Raw genomic sequence first — 21,639 nt, 5'->3', positions numbered from 1 at the left:
GAAAGAAATATAAATTACAATCATAATAATCATATGCATATTTCATCAAAGTATCAGCACCAGAAGTGGAAAAAGAAAGATGAGAAACAAGAAACAATATCATATAAAAATTCGAAGGACCTATGCTTTAGGTGTGGTGCGAAGGGGCACTGGTCTCATAACTATCATACGCCAAAACATCTAGTTGATCTTTATCAATCACCATCGAAAAAAAAAAGATGAAAATTCAAAACAAATTTTATTTTAGACACTGATGATGCTAAGATTGATATAACACATCTGGATGTGATAGTTTTCTTCAAAAATCCTAGTAAGATTGTTATTTTATTTGATTGGTGATAAGATTGTTAGTTAAAGTTATTGAAATGCTTCCATATTTGTTTAGCTTTCCATTAATGTTTTCAAGTTATTTCTTGAATTTTACTCAAGTTACTCTTAATCATATGTTTTATTTTAACATGTTAAGTTTTGTATAAAGTTTTACTCTATATATTTCTCATATTGTGTATCTTCTTTCTTTTGAAGATAATATGGATGTTCTAAAATTTTCGTTTGGATTAAAATTCAATGATGAAGATATATGTCAAATTGATAGCGCTACTATGCATACTATATTCAAACTAGAAAATATTTTTCTTTTTTGCTTATGGAAAAGGCAAATGTTAATGCAATATCTGATAATGCAAATTTAATTGAAGGCTTTCAGAGAGCCACCATATTTTTGCCTGAGGGAACAAAATTCATTATATGTAATGCATTTTTTTCTTCCTAATCTCGAAGAAATTTATTGAGTTTCAAAGATATCCTCCAAAATGGATATCATATTGAGACAATAAATGAATTAAATGTTGAATATCACCAGTAATGTCTCAGGAAAAAGATGCGTATTGGAAAACTACCAACTTTATCCTCTAGCTTGCAGTATACAAAGAATAGTGCAATTGAGACACATTCTATTGTAAACCAGAAGTTTACTGATCCATACATTCATAATTGATTGAAACATCTTGGATCCATAATAATAAGAAGAATAATTAATGATTCACATGGCCATCCTTTAAAGAACCAGAAGATTCTTCAAATGAGGATTTTTCTTGTGTTTCTTGTTATCAATACAAACTAATCATTAAACCATCACCAACTAAAGTTGGAATTGAATCACCTGCATTTTTAGAACGTGTCCATGGAGATATTTATGGACCTATACATCCACCTAGTGGACAATTTAGATATTTTATAGTCCTAATAGATGCATCTTTAAGAAGGTCACATATGTGCTTATTATCAACTCGCGACCTGGCAATTGCGAGATTACTTGACAGATAATTCGATTACAGGCTCAATTTTCAGATCATCCAATTAAATACTCACCTTGATAATACTGCGAAGTTCTCATCTCGTGCTTTTAATGAATATTGCTTATCAATTGGAAAAACTTATTGAACATCTTGTAGCATATGTTCATATGCAAAATGGCTTAATAAAGTCATTTATTAAACGTCTCCAATTGATAGCAAAATCATTGCTTATGAGAATTAAAATTACAAACTTCTATTTGCGGCCATACGATGCTTCATGCAGCAACACGTGATCGTCTTAGGCCAAAAAATTATCATCAATTCTCCCCATTACTATTGACTTTTGGTCATGAACTGAATATCTTTCACCTAAAAATTTTTGGGTGTGTTGTATATGTGCCAATAACATCACAACGTATCAAAATGGATCCTCAAAGAAGATTAGGTGTTGACGAATGTCTTTATGCCCCCACCTAATCCAATGAGGATACGAGGATGCGGAATGAAGGGTTATTGCTATATAAAAGTCTTTTAATCCAAGGATTTAAATTAAACCAATTTTAAGCATCTGGATTGCATAAGAGTTGCGTCACGCAGCTAAGCAGGTGCGTGACGGCACTATTAGCTGCGTCACGCAACTCCGATTTGTATGACGTCATTAAAAATGATGACATAATGGTTTTTTTTATTCTGTCTAAGCGACACGCGACACGTGGCTGTGGTCCAGAAAGAAAGCTGCGTCACGCAGCTAGCAGACCCATCACATAGCCGTAAGCTGCGTGACGCAGCTATCCTCTGTTGCCCTACTTCTATAAATTCATCTTTTTTTCTCTCACGTAAGGGGTCTTTTGGTTTTTAGGGCGTCTAAAAATACACTTTCGGTTACGTTTTTCTCCAGAGACTCTTCTGAGTTCCCTTGAAGAAAAATAGCCATTAGATATCAATTAGGGTAAAAATAAAAATCATAAAAAAGAAAAATTAAGAAAGAAAAGAGTGAGTATTTAAAATCCTTGTTGACAAAGCTTCTGGAGCACCTTAACCATCATTTGTTAAGGCATTTAAGCCATTTACAATCCTCAATCTGAGGATTAGGTAACTCCTTTACACTTTTTGTATTTTGTATTTATTTTGTTATTGTTTTAGTAGTTTAATCTTAGTTAAACTGTATTCTATTCATCTTTGGTTATTTTAGGTTTTCTTAAAGCATATTTAGATAAAAAAAAATGATCTAAACAAATCGATGGAAAAATAAGCTTGGGAAAGAACAGTCGCGTCACCCAACTGTTCAAGAAAGAGCAGTCGCGTCACCCAACTGTTCAAAAAAGAACAGCCGTGTCACGCGACTCTCAGTTGCGTCACGCAACTGTTCTAAGCTTTCCAGAAATAATTTTTGTTTCTTTTAAAAAAAATAAATTTTGCATAGAATAAAGTTTAATTTCTCCAATAAATCTGAAGATGTCCAATTATGAACAGATTGTAATTTAATTAAGTTTAGAGTACTAAAATGTAATTTGCATGTTTAGGATTAAATTAAGAAAAAAAATAAAATAAAATGTGATTTAGATGCTAAATAATAATTTTGCTTGATTTCGGTTTTTGGTTTTTTTTTTTTTGGGTTTAATTTCGAATTGGGTAGAATGTATTTTAGGTTCGGTTTGTTGCCCGCCTTGAACCATAAGGCAACAGCGAGTCTTTTATTTATTTGATTTAATTGTTTTAGTTTGAATGATTTTAAATGCGATAATTAGATTTGTTTGGGTCGATTAAATAATTTTCCACATAAGAATTCGGTCCGAATCATTTGGGTTGGGTTTAAGTAAATAAATAATTTGGCTTTTCTAACTAAAATAAATTAGAAATCGTAGGTTAAAAGAGGCCGATTTTTCCGGGCGTCGGCTTCCAACGAGCCGACGTACCCAATTCCCTTACCCAGAATCGCATTGGTGCGCCTGACCAGTCTTTTTAATAATTTGACCTTAAATAAAATTGGGTTTAAAATGGAGTCACTTTTTATAAAATTGGAAACGTTTCCATTGCCGAAATAATGGGTAGCAACTCAAAAAATGTTTTATAAGACCGATTTATCGACATCGTATCCAATAAAATGTTTTGTCACCACTTTTCATAGTAAAACCACTTTCCACATCAAAAAATTAAAAGGACGTTTTCGAGTCGCTTGGGGGCGGTACGAAAACAGATTGGCGACTCCGTTGGGAATATGCACCCGCTAATCCCCGGTTATTTTTAATTAGTCGGTTGTAATTAGGAATTAACTCTAAAAACCTATGTTTTCTTAAAAAAAAATAGAAATAAAATTGGTTAGAAAGCCGCAAAAAAATTCTTTAATCGTCCTTGTTTGTTTATTTGCTTTCCTTTATTTTTTTCTAAGTTCTTGCATCCATACTGCATTCCTTTCTTCTCACCACTTTCTACACAAAATTATCCCTCGGTATTGTTGTTAACTTCGGAGGTGGATCCAACCTAAACCTTACGTTTTAGGCACATCCACCCGAGAATTAGCAATTTTACCAACCGCAAGCCTAGTACCTTAAAAGGTGCGTCAAAAGGAGTAGGCCCATGTGAAAGCCCGAATCCTGTTTGCGGAACCCAGACCTTGTAAGCCCAATGGACCAAAGCCCATGCATGTAGTTGAAAGCCTTAGTCACTTCCCCATAAGGAAAACCTGAGTCTGTTTGCTGTTGTTCTGTCGCATTCATTCCGAGAGTTTATATTGCCAATCTCAAAACCCCCTGCTGGTTGTAGAGATTAGACCAAATCCTGGGAAACAGATGTCGGAATTTTTACCAACAGAATTCATGTGCGAGAGAGATAAGGTTGGAAGGCATGCATTTCCCAACTCTCATTCCCTGCGTGTTATAAACTGTTCATATACTGTGACATTCATTCATCACGTGATACTTTTCGTTTCAGCCATGCATTAATAAGCGCTAATTTTCGGTATGGACATTTGATCTTGATTTTGAGAGTGGACCTATAATTCATTTTGAATAACATAATGCAATCGTTTATAGTGAATTGATACCCAAAAGAAAAGGGAGTTATAAGGGGGTTGCGATTCCTTTGAATTTTCACATTTCCCGCATTATTTGAAAGTAAGCGTGAGACTGCAAAAAAAATTGTAATCAATCAAAGTAAGATCCTGCTTGAGACCATCTATTCCAAGGCAAAAAGTAAGGACACAAAAACAAAAATAATAATAAGAAATATCCTGCTTGGAAATTCTTTCATTCCAAGGCAAAAATTAGGGACTCGAGAGAAAATAGTCGATTGTAAAATCCAAAAGGAACGGTCGACGACAGATAATGCCAGAAATGTTTGAGTATAAAGTAAATTATTGCAATGTTATTCATGCCAAATTTTAGGTCCAATCATCGAAAACGAGATCTTATTTCCATACTGGTTATTAGCACATTAGATTTGTATTTCTCATCCTATGTGCCTATATTCTTCATGCATACATGCAGAACCTCCTTTAACTCAGGTCCTTTTATCTATCAGCCAGAATTGATCCGTCCCGGGAAATCACCTCGGGATTTGGCACCGACGTCCTGGTCAACGTTTGGTCAGAGTGTCCCCGATCCCCGAGCCTGCTCCGGTTAGTTCAAGTTTGTCTATTTCGGTTTCTGATTCAGATCTGGTTGAGATGGCTAACGGTAATGTGAATGAGACCGGTTTTTCTCCGGCCCAGTTAAGGGCCATATCTGATATAATAGCCACTGCTTTTGCTCAAGAGAGGGCACAGAATCATGTTCCTCCTTCTTCGAGTAATCAACTGTCTTCCCCTCTAGTTGTGGAAAGGGAGGCACCAGAAACCACTTCGGGTAACCAAGCATCAGCTGGTAATGTTGCTCCGGGTGAGAGCGATCTGATAAAACAGTTAGCAGAATTGAAGGATAGGGCGGAGAAGATGTCTATTTTAAAAGAAAAAGATCCAGTCACCAATTTCCATGTGGTCGAATATGTCTTGAAGCCCACAAGTTCTACTTCTTCCAAGACCTTTAAACATACTTTATTCGAAGGAGATAATGACCCAAGGTCTCATTTGTATGAGTTCATTCGTGTTGCCCAGATGAACCGGTATGATGAAGAAGATGTGTTGCGGGCATTTCCTTAGACGTTACACAAGAGCTATAGGAGATGGTATGACGGTTTGGATATGGAGATACAGAGAGATTGGGTCAAGCTTCAGACTGCTTTTCTCAACCATTTTAAAACAGATGACAGTGATGAGTTTGGTCTTCGTGATTTGGAGAGCTTAAAGCAAGGGAAGGATGAAAGCTTCTCCGATTACTATAGATGATGGAGAACAAAGTTGTTTATGGTCCAGACGAGGCTGAAGGATCAAGAGTTGATTCGGATTTTTAGTCGAAGCTTATTACCTTACTTTAAGGAGAGGATGTTGGCTCAACCTCTCACCGACTTTTCTTTGGTACAAAGGGCTGGATTAAATATTGAAGAGCTGTACAATGAAGAGAAAAAGAAAAGCCGGGGATTTGGTAATTACCGGTCTTCCTATGGTGATCAGAATAGAAGTGCTGGTAATGCTGCTACAAACCAGTCGGGGAGTAGCAATACAGTTGGAGCTGTTAATCAGAAAATGAGAAAGGAATTCACTGATTTAGGTAGACCTTTAAGCACAGTTATGAGATCTTGCATCAAGAATGGTGTGTTGTCAAAACTACCAATTGATCCATCTAGGCCTATCCGGGGTAGGTTTGTTGATCAAGACTGTGAATACCATCAATGCAAAGGTCACTCTACAGATGATTGCTTCACGCTCAGACATGATATACAAAATTTGATAGATAGTGGGAAGATCACTAAGCCTTCTGAGCGTAGTAAGCCGACGCCCGGAAACCATTAAAAGATAGTTGTAATGAGTGTATTGAACAAGCTCTTAATTCTGTTTTTTTTTTTTTTTTTTTTCTGAATGTTGTTTTGAGAACGATTTGGATGGATTTCCTTTACTATTTCAATCAATGGAAGTGAATTTTGATTACTTGTTTTCTTGTTTTCCTGATTGTCGTGTTCATGGCATTGATTATACCACACGCACATTTGACATAAATGCATTGCATCATTTCGCATTAAACCTAAGCACCGCCAAAGATCCCAAAATAATCAAAATCGGATCAGACTTTAAGCTTGAACTCAGAAAGGATCTCCAAGAATGTCTCAAGAGGAATTCAGAAGTTTTTGCTTGGAGTTATGCTGATATGCCAGGGATCGACAGGTCAATTACAGAGCATTTTATCCCTATCGATCCGAATATCAAGCCAGTAATACAGAAAAGAAGACGGGTCAGACCAGAATAGCAAGACAAGATCAAGGCTGAGGTTCAAAAGCAGCTAGATGCAGGTTTCTTGGAGGTAGTGCATTACCCTGAGTGGTTAGCAAACATAGTCCCTGTGCTTAAGAAGGATGGAAGACTGAGAGCCTGTGTAGACTACAGGGATTTAAACAAAGCATCGCCCAAAGATGACTTCCCACTTCCACATATAGATTTTCTGATCGGTGGTACTGTAGGAATGGGATGTTATTCCATTAAAAAAAATGAATAAAAAATGAAATGAATGAAAAAATAATGATAAAAAAAAAAGAAGGAGAAGGATTGCTCGTTTCTATAATAAGCGGGTACATCCTAGGGCTTTGAAAAATGGAGATTTAGTATTGATCAAATTGTTAGACCACGAAGCCCAGAGTCATCCTGGAAGGAAATTCAGACCCAACTGGCATGGACTGTTCAGAATTCAAAAGCTGTTGGGCAAGGGTGCCGCTGAATTAGTCACTATGGAAGGGAAGCCTTTTAATCGGATCGTTAACCAAGACCAGATGAAAAGGTTCTATGTCTGAGATGATGATTTCAATCAAAAAAAAAAAAAGAAAGTAGGCTGAAAACCCGAAAGGGCGACCTAGGTAAGAAATGAGCTCGCTAGGTTGAAAACCCGTAAAGGGCGGCCTAGGCAAAAGTTAGAGTTTATAAAAAAAAATAATAATAATAATAAATAAATTTTGAGATTAACGCATGGTGCTTAGTTAAATGCGAAATCTATGTCATGCATTTGTGACATACTTCCGACTGGTTGCTCAATGACATCAACCTGACTAGAAGGAGAATAGGCGAATTAGTAATTAGAATGAACGACTATTGTATTAAAGTAGTTTCTCTTTACTTCTGTATAATGTTGAAAGAAGTAAGATCAATAAAGAGCTTGATTTTCGGATTTTTCTTCCTTTTTGTTTCTGGGGTATGATTGTCGATTACAAGACCTTCCTCTCTACTTATTTGATCAGAATTTGCTCATTTGTTTTGAAGATTTTTGGCTGTTGGTCCTGCCTGAGTGATGGGTTCTTTTGGACGGCGATCGGAAGGTCAAATACCATTTTCTTAGTGATTTCCTTGGAAGGATCGATAAAGAAAAACCATGAATAAAATCCCTAGCACTTAATTAGGTTCATGCATACATGAGAGAGTTGCATATTTTATCTCTTTCTGAATATTGCAGGTGATAAAATGGTCACCCCATTTCTTTTTCAAAGATGTAAGTTTCCATCCTTAGTTAAAAAATCCACTTTTATGTGCTTTCATTTCCAAAGGCAGGAGGCCCAAATACTAATCCAGCAAATAATTTCGAAAGAAAAGATTTGTTGTTGTCTTTTGCTGTCGCTAAGTGCAGAAAACAGGAATCAATAAAAAGAGAACCGATGGAATTATTCATTACAGAGAGAAAGAAAGAGGGATACAACGATTGGGAGTTCATAGCCCTCTGAAGTACAGGAAACTGAATAAAAGAAAAGCAGTAGCAGCAGTCATCCCAGTGGTTGGATCATCAAACACCGACCCCTTCGAGACCCAGTTTCATCACTGGGAATAAAACCAATCAACATACTCGGGTGTCACGGTGTCTTGCATCACTCCCTGACCCATGTACCAGGTATCCCGATTCCGCCAACAATCAGCTAGGTTGGTCAACAGACTCTGCATCATGGGACCGGTTTCGAAGTTGGACTTTGGGAACGTGCTGAACACCACCATACTGGCAATTGATTCTGTCTGAAAAATACGCCATGGAGCGATCAAGATTAGCATATAGCACATAATTGAGGTTCATGCTCCCAGCAGTGACCAGTCTAATCCTCCACCAAGGGCAAGTCCACCGAATCATGGGGTTATCTCCAAAATCAAGGTGTCCTCGGGAGCGGGTGCGAAAATTGGCAGGACCATAAGTTGGAATTGAACAAGCTGGGACCGGAGGAATCATACTCAGTTTATCTAAAGCCCAGGCTTGCAGTAACATCGGGCAACCCCGATGGTGAATGTTGAAGTTGGTGATCTAAAGGGCAATGTCCCTAACCCAGCACATGGTCTCTCCCATGATCATCATAAAGACGGTGCGACGATACACCTGCATGTCTCGGACGACGATCAGTAGTCGGAAATCTCCAATTCCAGGTTGGCGATTTTTCATAGCATACATGTTTAGCAACAGGAAACAACAAGCCCGAACCTAAGAGGGGTTCGCATCCATGGACAGAACCCTATTCAGGAAAGGCTCTAAGGGGAAGGCCTTGGTCCGGATCTATTCCACCAGGAAAGTAAACCGAACATAGAGCAGCAACCTCGGTCAGATCATATCTTGGGCCTGGGGCAAAGCTGGAGTTTCATCCTGTTCAGGGTGGTGACCCATTATGGTGCACATCTCCTCGTAGGTCGACGTCACTTCAGAGTCGTCAAATCGAAAAACCATAGTATTGGGGTTGAAGTGCCTTATGAGCCAAGACAAGAAACCATGGTCAGGCTTCAAATCTTTGAAATATTTCAGCCAGGCTAGTTGATTCATGGGGTGGATCTCCCACAGGTCATCAGGAAGTGATTGAACAAAAGATGAGACTTGATTTCTGAAAGCCATGGAAGAAAAGGGCTATTATAACAGTTTGTTTTGAATGCGGTGGAATGAAGAGAATGAAGAATGGAACTCCTATTTATAGGAGAGGAAAGGCATTATTGGGTTAAAAATGATGCTCATCACCAGCTGGCTGGCATCTACTTTCGGTGGTGAGAGGGTGCGGATTCACCACTACAAGGAATCAAATAAGAAAAAGTAGTGGTGGAAGCATCCCAAGATACAACAGATGGGCAACTGGCATCAGAATAAAGCAGTAATTCTTACTTTATGTCGATTCTAGCTGTCATTTTATTGTCTTTTGTCAATTTTGGAATAAAGTAGATGGGCATTTATGCCCGCATTAACAAGGTGGACCACTCTTGCAAGTGAGTGGGATGCCTCCTTTTTGTTTCTGTGGTTTTGTTTTCTTTATGCAGGAATGAAACAAAGTCTCAAAAAATCAATTTGGTGTCGGTGTGCGGCTCGTATACTTCAATAATTCCATCTACTCGCCACACAGGGGGCAAAATCATCAAATTCACCAAAATACCCTCAGGTAAGTTTTCTTTCAAACACCGCATCAGGAAGGGTATACCTGAAAATTTAGGACTAGAAAAATTTAACAAATTTTTTGCTAAAATATAAAGTTTTCAAGGTTTGCTTAAAAGATAATATTTTTGGTCCCAGGACGGAGTTCCAAACTGGGGGCAAAAATAAAATAAAATCTTTTGCCCTTATGCAAAATTTTAAATTTCAAAGTTTATGGTTATTAATGCATGGGGGCATGTGATGCTCCAACATTTAACAAAGGCGAGATCTGTTTGTACACAAAAATTGCTCTTTTCGCTTGAAAATATTTTCAGGTCAACCGGTGATGATTTCTCGAAACCGTTTAATCCCACCAAGCAGTGATGGTGTATTGCGAAGCTGTTTGGATCCTTTTCCTGATTAGTGATGGTGTATTACGAAGCTGATCAGGACAATCTCAATACCAATTAGTGATGATGCATTACGAAGCTAATTGGTCAATAAAACCTTGGACGTGACCAGATGACTGCTGACGCCTAGATCGCTGATGTAGTCCGACTGGAGCATTCAAGTCAACTCAACCAAACCCTCTAAAGCCGATCAGACTGTGCTGAGGAGGTGAACACCAAATTCGATCAGACTGAGCTTTGAACATGACCATAATCCTTCAGGCCGATCAGACCAAGCTTCGGAGGTGTCTTCAAAGCCAATTAGACCAAGCTTTGGAGATGATTACAGATCCGACTGGAGTCAACAAAGCCGATCAGACTAAGCTTTGGACGTGACCAGATGATCAAGACAACCATTTCACTCAACCCAAGATTGAAGGCGCGCCAATGAGCCACTTTAACATTAATTGTTTACACGATTAATGATAAAGTGGGGGGCAAACTGTTGACGCGTGTCTTTATGCCCCCACCTAATCCAATGAGGATACGAGGATGCGGAATGAAGGGTTATTGCTATCTAGAAGTCTTTTAATCCAAGGATTTAAATTAAACCAATTTTAAGTGTCTGGATTGCGTAAGAGTTGCATCACGCAACTAAGCAGGTGCGTGACGGCACTATTAGCTGCGTCACGCAACTCCGATTTGTATGACGTCATTAAAAATGACGACATAATGGTTTTTTTTATTCTGTCTGAGCGACACGCGACACATGGCTGTGGTCCAGAAAGAAAGCTGCGTCACACAGCTAGTAGACCCGTCACATAGCCATAAGCTGCGTGACGCAGCTATCCTCTATTGCTCTACTTCTATAAATTCATCTTTTTTCTCTCACGTAAGGGGTTTTTTGGTTTTTAGGGTGTCTAAAAATACACTTTCGGCTACGTTTTTCTCCAGAGACTCTTCTGAGTTTCCTTGAAGAAAAATAGCCATTAGATATCAATTAGGGTGAAAATAAAAATCATAAAAAAGAAAAATCAAGAAAGAAAAGAGTGAGTATTTAAAATCCTTGTTGACAAAGCTTCTGGAGCGCCTTAACCATCATTTGTTAAGGCATTTAAGCCATTTACAATCCTCAATCCGAGGATTAGGTAACTCCTTTACACTTTTTGTATTTTTTATTTATTTTTTTTTTATTTTGTTATTGTTTTAGTAGTTTAATCTTAGTTAAACTGTATTCTGTTCATCTTTGGTCATTTTAGGTTTTCTTAAAGCATATTTAGATAAAAAAAAATGATCTAAACAAATTATTGGAAAAATAAGCTTGGGAAAGAACAGTCGCGTCACCCAACTGTTTAAAAAAGAACAGTTGCGTCACGCGACTCTCAGTTGCGTCACGCGACTCTCAGTTGCGCCACACAACTGTTCTAAGATTTTCAGAAATAATTTTTGTTTCTTTTAAAAAAAATAAATTTTGCACAGAATAAAGTTTAATTTCTCCAATAAATCCGAAGATGTCAAATTATGAACAGATTGCAATTTAATTAGGTTTAGAGTACTAAAATGTAATTTGTATGTTTAGGATTAAATTAAGAAAAAAAAATAAAATAAAATATGATTTAGATGCTAAATAATAATTTTGCTTGATTTCGGTTTTTGGTTTTTTTTTTTTTTTTTTGGGTTTGATTTCGAATTGGGTAGAATGTATTTTAGGTTCGGTTTGTTGCTCGCCTTGAACCATAAGGCAACAGCGGGTCTTTTATTTATTTGATTTAATTGCTTTCGTTTGAATGATTTTAAATGCGATAATTAGATTTGATTGGGGCGATTAAATAATTTTCCACATAAGAATTCGGTCCGATTCATTTGGGTTAGGTTTAAGTAAATAAATAATTTGGCTTTTCTAACTAAAATAAATTAGAAATCGTAGGTTAAAAGAGGCCAGTTTTTCCGAGCATCGGCTTCCAACGGGCCGGCATTCTCAATTCCCTTACCCAGAATCACATTGGTGTGCCTGACGAGTCTTTTTAATAATTTGGCCTTAAATAAAATTAGGTTTAAAATGGAGTCACTGTTTATAAAATTGGAAACGGTCCCATTGCCGAAATAATGGGTGGTGACTCAAAAAATGTTTTATAAGACCGATTTATCGGCATCGTATCCAATAAAATGTTTTGTCACCACTTTTCATAGTAAAACCACTTTCCACATCAAAAAATTAAAAGGACGTTTTCGAGTCGCTCAGGGGCGGTACGAAAACATTAGGAATATATGTTGGGTATGAATCACCCTCCATTATTTGTTACCTTGAACAATTGACGAGAGATTTATTTATAACTCATTCTGTTGAACTGTCAATTTGATGAAATAATTTTTCTAGAATTAGAGAGAGAGAAAAAATAAATAAAAAGGGAACTTGAATAGAAAGCTTCATCTTTATATCATCTTAATCTTTATGCAGCTATATGTGAACAAGAAGCTGAAAAGATCATTCATTTGCAAAGAATAGCAAATCAAATGCAAATGCATTTACTTATTCGAAACAAATAACCAAATCATACATTTCAGCTGCTAATGTTCCAGTTCAAATTGATGTCCTTGCAAGACCATCCACTAGTGCTATTACTAATTAATCTAATGTACACTAGAAGCGTGGCAGAACATTAGGCTCTAAAGGCAAAAATCATAAAAGGAAAAAAATATCAAATAATCCTAATAGCACTATTGAAGAATCAAATGAAAGTATCAAGATATTATTGCTCATGATATTCCTCAGGAAAATCATTTACATGAACATCAAGAAATGAATAAAAAATAATAATAAGTTTTGTTAGTACAGTAAGAAATCTAAATCGAGTGATGACAATAATTGACAATGTTTTTTCCTATAATGTTTTTTCCTCAGTCTGTTAAAGAATGTCAACAAAGGCATGATTGGCCAAAATGGAAATGTGTAATTCAATCTGAATTAAATTCACTTGCCAAACGTGAAGTTTTTGGACCTATAGTCCAAACACTAGAGGGTGTGAAACCGATTGGGTATAAATGGGTCTTTGTGAGAAAACGAAATCAGCATAACGAAGTTATAAGATATTAGGTGTGTCTTGTGGCACAAGATTTTTCACAAAGACACGATATTGATTATGAAGAAACATATTTTCTTGTTATGGATGTGTCGCTCAATTTTTGCCCTGACACATAGACTCAGTGATGATAACTTTTTTTCATGAGAAAATGAGTTTTAGATATCCGATGAACTTGATTCTCGAACCAATAATCCAAATTTAAAAAGTGAAACTCGTATAGTCATTTTCACGTTTTCAGGGATTCTGCATCGAAACAGAGCCCGAAAAACGTCTCGGATGTGCCCATAACACGTCCCGTTGCACTACCTCATTTTGCGTGTCGCCCGGGTTGATTTCATGAAAATTGGGTTTGCCCCGTTTCGGAACCCATTAGTGGCTCGTGCCACGTAGGCTCCAAAATTAGGGGTACCTAGCCACTTATTTATCTATAAATAGACCAAGGGTCTAAGGAAATGAGGGGACGAGAATTGGTTGATTAACAATCTCTTACATTTTTATTTCTCAAACCTCTAAATTTATAATAAGTTTTATAGAATTATTTTAAGAGAGAACTGATTTCTATCAAAAACTACAGTGGGTTTGACAATCAATCCTTCTCTGAAATACTAATCAATAAATTAAATCTCGGATCATTGTTCAAGGAGCAAGATCATTAAGTGTTCATCACCATCTTCAAACCAATCTCGGGATTTTCTTCAAAGCAAGGTAAATCTGAGAGTCTAAACCTTCAATATCATCTTTTTCTTTTCTCTAGTGATCTAAATCACCTTTCTTAAGTCTGTCTGTGTGGAAATGGCGCACATCATGAATAAGTGGGGGAAGCCATACGTTTGGCGCACATGTAACACCCATTATTCGATCTTATAGGATTAGATAATGAATGTCACATTATGTGCCAAAGCCATATTTTGGCTTATTTCTTTATTTGAAGGTACAAAATTAATAAGATAATTTAGTTCAAAAGAAAAGTATTGAATTAATTGACATTAGAAATATTAGTTGAAGATTTAATTAGAGAAAAATTTTGGTAAAAACTCGTTAGCTTTAAATCCAATTGATCTTAAAATTTTTCTTTTAACACAAGTAAATCAATTAGCCAACAATAAATAACAAAACTAAAAAATAAAATTCTCAAAAATGTCTAAAATTTGCATTCATATAAAAATATTTGAATTTAATACACGAATGTCTATCAAACCTCTAATAATAAAACTAAATACCAAAACTTAAAATTTTAAAATAATCCTACCAATTAAACACCAAAATTTATTAAATCATTAATTACAATCCTGAACCTCAAATTACTCTCTCAAACAAAATAACATCCTACTACATGTCAAGTCCATAATAAATTCAAATTCAATTGAACAGAAATAATATCCTCTTTCTCTGATGCTAGAACTTTGGATCATCTCAGTCGGCACTGATCTTCTACCTGCGAAAGAAAAATTCATCGCACTAAGTATAAAACTCAGTGGTGCTTATAATGTGCATTCGATCATGGTGTCTAAACCATGGCACACATAGTGCTCATCTAATAGTAGTCACATTCTCAATAGACGCAGTCATAAATTATAATCAATCTCATACTCAAGTAGCAAAGTCATACATATATAGAGAGAGAATTTATATAATTACATATACAGTCATAGATAGTCAAATTCGCAATCAAGGCATAATGTAAAAGTATAGATCTACATTCAATAGATACCCACATTTCAATAACATAGTATTATATAACACAACATAATCTTAGCTTCACAACAGATATTAACCAGACACGTACAGCTCAATGCTTCTATAAGATCATTTCCCAAATAATCTTTTCAGTTTAGGGCCTTATTAATAGCTTGGATAGAACAGAATCAAATCAGATATCAAATCAACTAACAATTAGCAGAGTGCTCAGGGTATAACTAATTGTCTTTATCACACTGGCATAAGCCTTGAATTCAGTAGAGCGCGTTCGTTCACTCATAAGATATCTAAGTATCTAGCATATGATTATAGCTCCAAATCCAATTTTGTATCCATATCAATGCTAGTATTTACCCTGTGGAACTCATACTTAGAGCAATGCCCAATTTTAGGATGAAAAAGAATCAGATTTCACAACCATTGACCCATGTACATAACATAGGCCCAATTTCTCATAATTCTTAATCATTCTTGTTAAAGCTTAATTTAAACTCACATTAAACATCCCATGCTTCAATTGCATTATTAATTCATCAAGATATCAGTACATTCTCATCACACACTTCAAATACAATAGGTATAGTAAACGTACATGTTTGCATTATTTCCAAATTAAGACTCATAGTCTCAATTACTTTGCTCTTGTAATATAACATGTAAGCATACACACATCACACTTTAATTCCACATTAACATGTAAAAAAATCATAAAATAAAACATCTATTATTACAGGCATGGTTTATCTTGTTCAAATTGGTTAGTCTCGTTCATTCCATCATGTAATTATGTAATTATGCAATTATACAACCAACATTCCTTATTTGGGCATTAGGCCATTAATTTGATAAATCCTAACCAGTAGAAATAAATCCCCACTTTAGTTTGTTAAGCCATTGCTAACTTTAATTAACCAATTATTACACTGAACTTACAATTAATCATTAGGTCATGCTAACAAGTTTACTAACGTGTTAACATTCATTGAAGACCAATTAGACATAATTCCCCTTTTCAATTAGATTAGACCATAATTAGATAATTAACCTTCACTTCAATCTTATTTGATTAACTACATAAAAACTAATAGTATACTAAATTATCCATATTCCACACTTATACTCCATCTTTATTTAGATGCGTTAAATTATAATTAAAGCGATATATTAGTTAAATCTCATGTAAAATCTCATTTATGATTTTAGAACTAAATGCATGCCTAGGAATTTCTTTGATAAGCTCACTTGTTTACTTTTACAATTAAAAGTAACTCATTAAATCACTTAATTTGTTTTAAGAACTTTTTAAATTACTAGATTTGCTTTTAAGGACATTCAACCGTTCTTAGATTCCTACTAAATAACTCACTTATTTTTTTTACTTTTCAAATTAAATTAGTAAAAATCCCTTTATTTTCCTTGAAATATATTTATAGCTTATTAATTAAAATCAAGTGCATATATAGATATATATATACCCAAAATGCATATAGTAAAATTTCACAAATAAATTCCCCTTTTTATTATTCTACTATTCTTATAAAAATTATTTGGAAGTTGTATTTCTTACCTGCCTAGGCATTTAAATCAAAACATTTGCATACAACCAATAAGAACTTATAATTATATTCAAACCCACGTTTACTAAAAAAAATTAAAGGTATCTATATATATTTTTCATTACTAAGGATACTTTTAATTAAATTCCAATAATAAGTTCATAGTTTCTCTACTTTAAAAATCCAATAATAGTATTTCTAAAAATTTCAATTCCTTATATACATTAACATTAAATTATCAGGGGAATACCAAGAAAAATAATAATAAATTATCTAGGCCAATTCGGCCACACATAATTCTCAAACAACATCAAACTTCTCTTTAACAAATTCACGTCATTAAACATTACAACATTAAAGACCTATGTAAGTCAAAAACCAAAACATAAACAAGCAATCAAACAATTCACAATTACATTCAGACCCACATCAAATTCGCATAATTCATCTCCAGTTAAACATTTTAAAGCTTTACTAATTCCCTACACATGTAAACCAATGATCGAGTTTAATTCACAAGTACTGTCAAACCCATATTCATTATAATTCAAAGCAAAACAAATGGTCATCACCATAGCCACAGAGGTTCAGTTTCCAATTTCTTCATGGAATTTTCCTTTCATCAATTATACATAATTACAATACTAATTAATCATACCAGGCACAAAGAATTCATTAATTTCAAAAAATCAATCCAAACTCAATTTTTCCCACAACTGTGCAAATTCAAATCAATGCATAAAATCATTGTAATTTCCAACTACACCATTGCATTCACAGCGCTTAGGAGAGAATTCTGTCTCCGAGTCCACGCCGGAGATGCGTCGGAGTTCCGCCGGCAACGCGGTCAAAACTGCCACGGGCAGTGGCTGGAAAAGCGAGCTACGCAGGAAATGTTCAATGCCTACATTATTTTGTTCGCAACTGAACAAGGAATCTATTTCAAGCCTCAATTCGAGAAGTTGGTGAACCATTTAACCGGAATTGCATTGGCAGTTGTCACCCTTGCCACCGATCATGGTGGATTCACAAAATGAAGCCAACAGCCAAAATTACTATAGGGGAAATACTTACCGGAAGGAGGCGAGTAGATCGATGGCCCCCTCTCAGACTGAGCTTGCCAGAAACAGCGAGAAATCGCTGGAGATCGGGGAATGAGAACTGAAGACAAAGACAGTCTCGATTTGCGCCACTAGAGGCTTTACTTGCGTGGAAGAAAGCCGAAAAAGGGACCATCGGCTATAGGAGAGTCGATCGCCACCTACCCTCGTCGGTTTGGTGGCCGAAAACAAGAGAGAGAAATTCACCGATGTGCGATAGAGCACCGGTTCACACAAGAGAGGGTTCGATCGGTGCTAAATGGGTTGGAAGTAGGTCCAACGTCGAGGAAGGAGTCGACCGCCGCCTTGTTCTCATCGAACGGTGGCCAGAATCGGTCCGACAGTGGTGGACAGAGGCTTTGCGCAGTGAAGGTCAGGGAGAGAGAATTGGGCAAGAGAGAGAGAGAGAGAGATTCTTTTTTTTCTTTTTATTTTCTTTTATTCCTTTTTCTTTTAACTTTCTTTCTAAATTTTTATTTTGCCTAATGTATTTATTTCAAACATCAATAATTACTAATAATTTTTGTAAATTTATCTTTTTAATTACTTTTATGTATGTGTCACGACCCGTTTCCATGGGCCGGACCGGTACTACGGTCTAGGTAAGCTTAAGGCCCCCGAGACCCGTAGTAAGCCTGACTACAAAATTCAACTAAATTAATGTGAATCTCAAACATTAAACCCATATATATATTATACTTTGACCCAATATAACATCTTATACCTTACATAGTTCGAGCCCAATTTGTAATATACTACATTCATGTCATGAACTTCCCATTAATACATAAACTTAGGAAGATAAATAAAACATTTATGGGTACATAAATTATCATACTTATCTTATCACATGACTAGCAAAACATACGACATACAACTGCGGAGTTCTCTAGCAAATATCATACTTATCTTATCACATGACTAGCAAAACATACGATATACAACTGCGGAGTTCTCTAGCAGATAAAATACAAATAAATTTTCGTACATATAGTTAGTAAGTAAATTAATTACTGAAATTAGAAGATTCTTTTCTAGCTCTACCGTGAAGGGAACAAAGCTTAACCAGGACAAGAGAAATCTATTTCCTGGAAAGGTTAAACAAATAGATGTGAGTTTAAAATGAATAATAATTATTGCACAACACATGCATTCACACGAATGTGTAAATATATCAATCTAGTCATCCGACTAGTTATATGCTCACGCAGTCAGTCACACGAATGGCTACAACCAACATTCACAATTATTAGCATCTTCACATAATCACGTCACGTGGAAATTAGTCAGTGACGTCACTGAAACCCCCAATGAGCCGTCCTCCCACATGGCCCATCCTCTCTTGACGTGTGCATCAAGGAGCCAATCCCTCATACATGGCCGACCAGTCTAATCTGTTGGGATTATAACTAATCCCGAGTGGGTCCATGGAAAAATATCGGTGGTAAAAGTAAAATAAAATTACTATTACCACATATACCTCCAATAATTTCATATTAGATATTGACGATCGAATCCACTATAAATAATAACTACGGTAAAAATTAAATAATTACCGTAAATGCCAGATGAAAAATAAGAACACTGAGATTTACGTGGTTTACCCTTCAACTGTTATGGGCTATGTCCACGGAACAAAAACTCCGAATAATTCTTCCACTAAAAAATAGTAGGTACAAAAGAGATTACAAAATAGTGGCACTCTAAGTGTTTCCCAAAAAAAACACCCCAAAAATTACAATCCTCACTATTTTCTCTCTTTCCTAATTTTAGGAACCTTTTCCTAAAATTCTTTACACTCAATTGTGTATTCTTATTCTATGTTTTTGTACATTAAAGAGGGATTCGCTACCTCTATTTATAGGAGAAGTTACGAGAGAGCCGTGTATAATTCATTCACGGCTCTCCATCTTTGTCAAAGTTGCATGCCAACCTTTGAATTGCTTTGCTGCCAACCTTTGAACAATAAAAAAAACATGCCCCTTTTTTTTTCTTTGTTCAAACGGTATTTTTCCCTGGGCCCCACTCGGGATCAGTTATAATCCCAACAACTGGTATCAGAGCCTTTGGTTGTTAAATTCTGTCAATTTTCTACAAAGTTACTATTCATGTGAATAGTGAATTTCGTGAATAGTAAAATTTTGTTAGATTCAAAATTCGACATGGCTAACGACGGGGCAATGATCAAATTGACAGATTCGAATTATTCAATGTGGAAATCCAAAATGGATGACTACCTCAATTGCAAAGATCTGTACAATCCAATTGAAGGTGATAGTGCAAAGCCAGAAGAAATGAAACAAAGGCAGTGGGAGAAATTAAAAAAGCAGACATTGGGTACAATATGCCAATGAATAGATGCTAGCCTGTACAACCATGTGAGAAATGAAAAAGATCCCCAAGTTCTCTAGAAGAAATTAGAGCATATGTACGAGGCTATGAATGCTCAAGGAAAAGTCTTAATGATGCGTAAAGTCATGAACTTGATGCTGTTAGAGGGACGATCAATTACACAACACCTGAACGATTTTGAAGGACATGTAACTGAGTTAGCAGTTAGCGGTATGTCCTTAAAAGACGAGATGTAAGCATGCCTACTGTTGGGATCTCTACTGAATAGTTGGGATACTCTTGTGGTGTCATTGAGTAACTCAGCTCCAAACGGTGTGGTAACAATGTCTATGGTAAAGAATAGACTACTTAATGAAGAACTACGAAGAAGAGATGTTGCCAGTACCAGTTCACAAGCCCTTGTCATAGAGAATAGGGGCTGGAGCAAGAGTAGAGGTCGAGGGCATGTAAAGTCAAGTGGTAGATTGATGGCGTGGTGGAAAGGGCTATGGTTTTGATAGAGAAACACGAGTGCTACAGTAACTTGCTACAGGAACTCAGAAGCATCGAGTGCTACAGTAACTTGCTACAGGAACTCAGAAGCATCCGTGCTACAGTACCTAAAAAGATAGATGATTGTTTTTGGAAACAAGCAAAACCCAATAGTTTTTGGAAACTAATAAAACCCAAATGTGATTAACACTTTCTTGTTATTCCAAATCTATCTTTCAAAGTACACAAAATCCCTTTATATAGGGAAACAAGAGATAGCCATAAACTCCCTTTGAATGTGTTGTTCAAAGACACAATTTCAAAGGACACCTAACTAGGTTGAAAACAACACATTCAAAGATACACCTAACTAGGTTGAAAACAACTTATTCAAAGGACACCTAACTAAGTTTGAAATAACTCATTCAAAGGACACCTAACTAAGTTTGAAAACAACACAAATGAGCTGGAATTCATAGTCAATGATCAACCAAGTACTCCTTGATTGTTGTCTTCAAAGATGATGGTTTGAAGGAACCCAAATGGCCCTAAAAGGAGCTGTAGCTTTAGATTGAACATGTCACTCCCACCAAGCCCATCTTCACTTAGACTGTCTTCATCAACTTCACTAATGGAATCAAGACCAAGGCCCATGTCTAGGACAGCTTGTAAGGCTAGGCTAGATGGACCTCCATCATAGATCCAAGTCCAGAGAGATGAGAAAATGTTACCATTGTGGTAAGGAGGGTCATCTCAAAAGAAATTATCATTTACTCAAACAGGAGCATGCAAACCGAAGATAAGAGAATGACAGAAATACATCTGCTACAGTCTCAGGAGAAGATGGTGAGGTGACTTTAGTCACTTATGATGCAAATTGTTGTCATGTTGGAGATGCAGATACCGAGTGGATAGTAGACTCCGGTGCTTCATACCACTGTGTTCCAAAAAGGGAATACTTTTCCACTTATAAAGCAGGAGACTTTGACACTATTAAAATGGAAAATAATAGTGTCTCGCAAGTGGTGGGAATCGGTGATATCTGCATAAAGACAAGTGTCGGGTGCACATTAACACTTAAAAATGTGAGACATATTCCTTATCTTCGGTTGAACCTGTTGTCTGTGAGTGTACTGGACAAGGAAGGCTATCACCATCATACAGGTGACGGTAATTGGAAAATCACCAAAGGGTCTTTGGTGGTGGCGAGAGGAAAATTATGTTGCTCGTTGTATAAGACGCACACAATAATATGTG

The 21,639-nt window shown here is 36.1% G+C and overlaps 1 long non-coding RNA gene across 1 annotated transcript; it reads right to left on the bottom strand.

Moving 5' to 3' along the window:
• Positions 1-14,333: 14,333 nt before the first annotated feature.
• On the bottom strand, positions 14,334-18,420 carry LOC149496808 (uncharacterized). The gene is made up of 2 exons (XR_016320683.1): positions 17,226-18,420; positions 14,334-14,640 (listed from the first exon to the last, which is right to left on the bottom strand). It is a non-coding gene; the product is annotated as an uncharacterized LOC149496808 (long non-coding RNA).
• Between the last annotated feature and the right edge of the window lie 3,219 nt (positions 18,421-21,639).

Source organism: Jatropha curcas, chromosome 4, assembly GCF_041381405.1.
Source record: "Jatropha curcas cultivar XTBG-Jc1 chromosome 4, XTBG_Jcur_1.0, whole genome shotgun sequence".
Classification (NCBI taxonomy): Eukaryota; Viridiplantae; Streptophyta; class Magnoliopsida; order Malpighiales; family Euphorbiaceae; genus Jatropha; species Jatropha curcas.
Note: the sequence above shows the minus strand (reverse complement) of the source record. Positions and strands in the feature narration are given on the sequence as shown.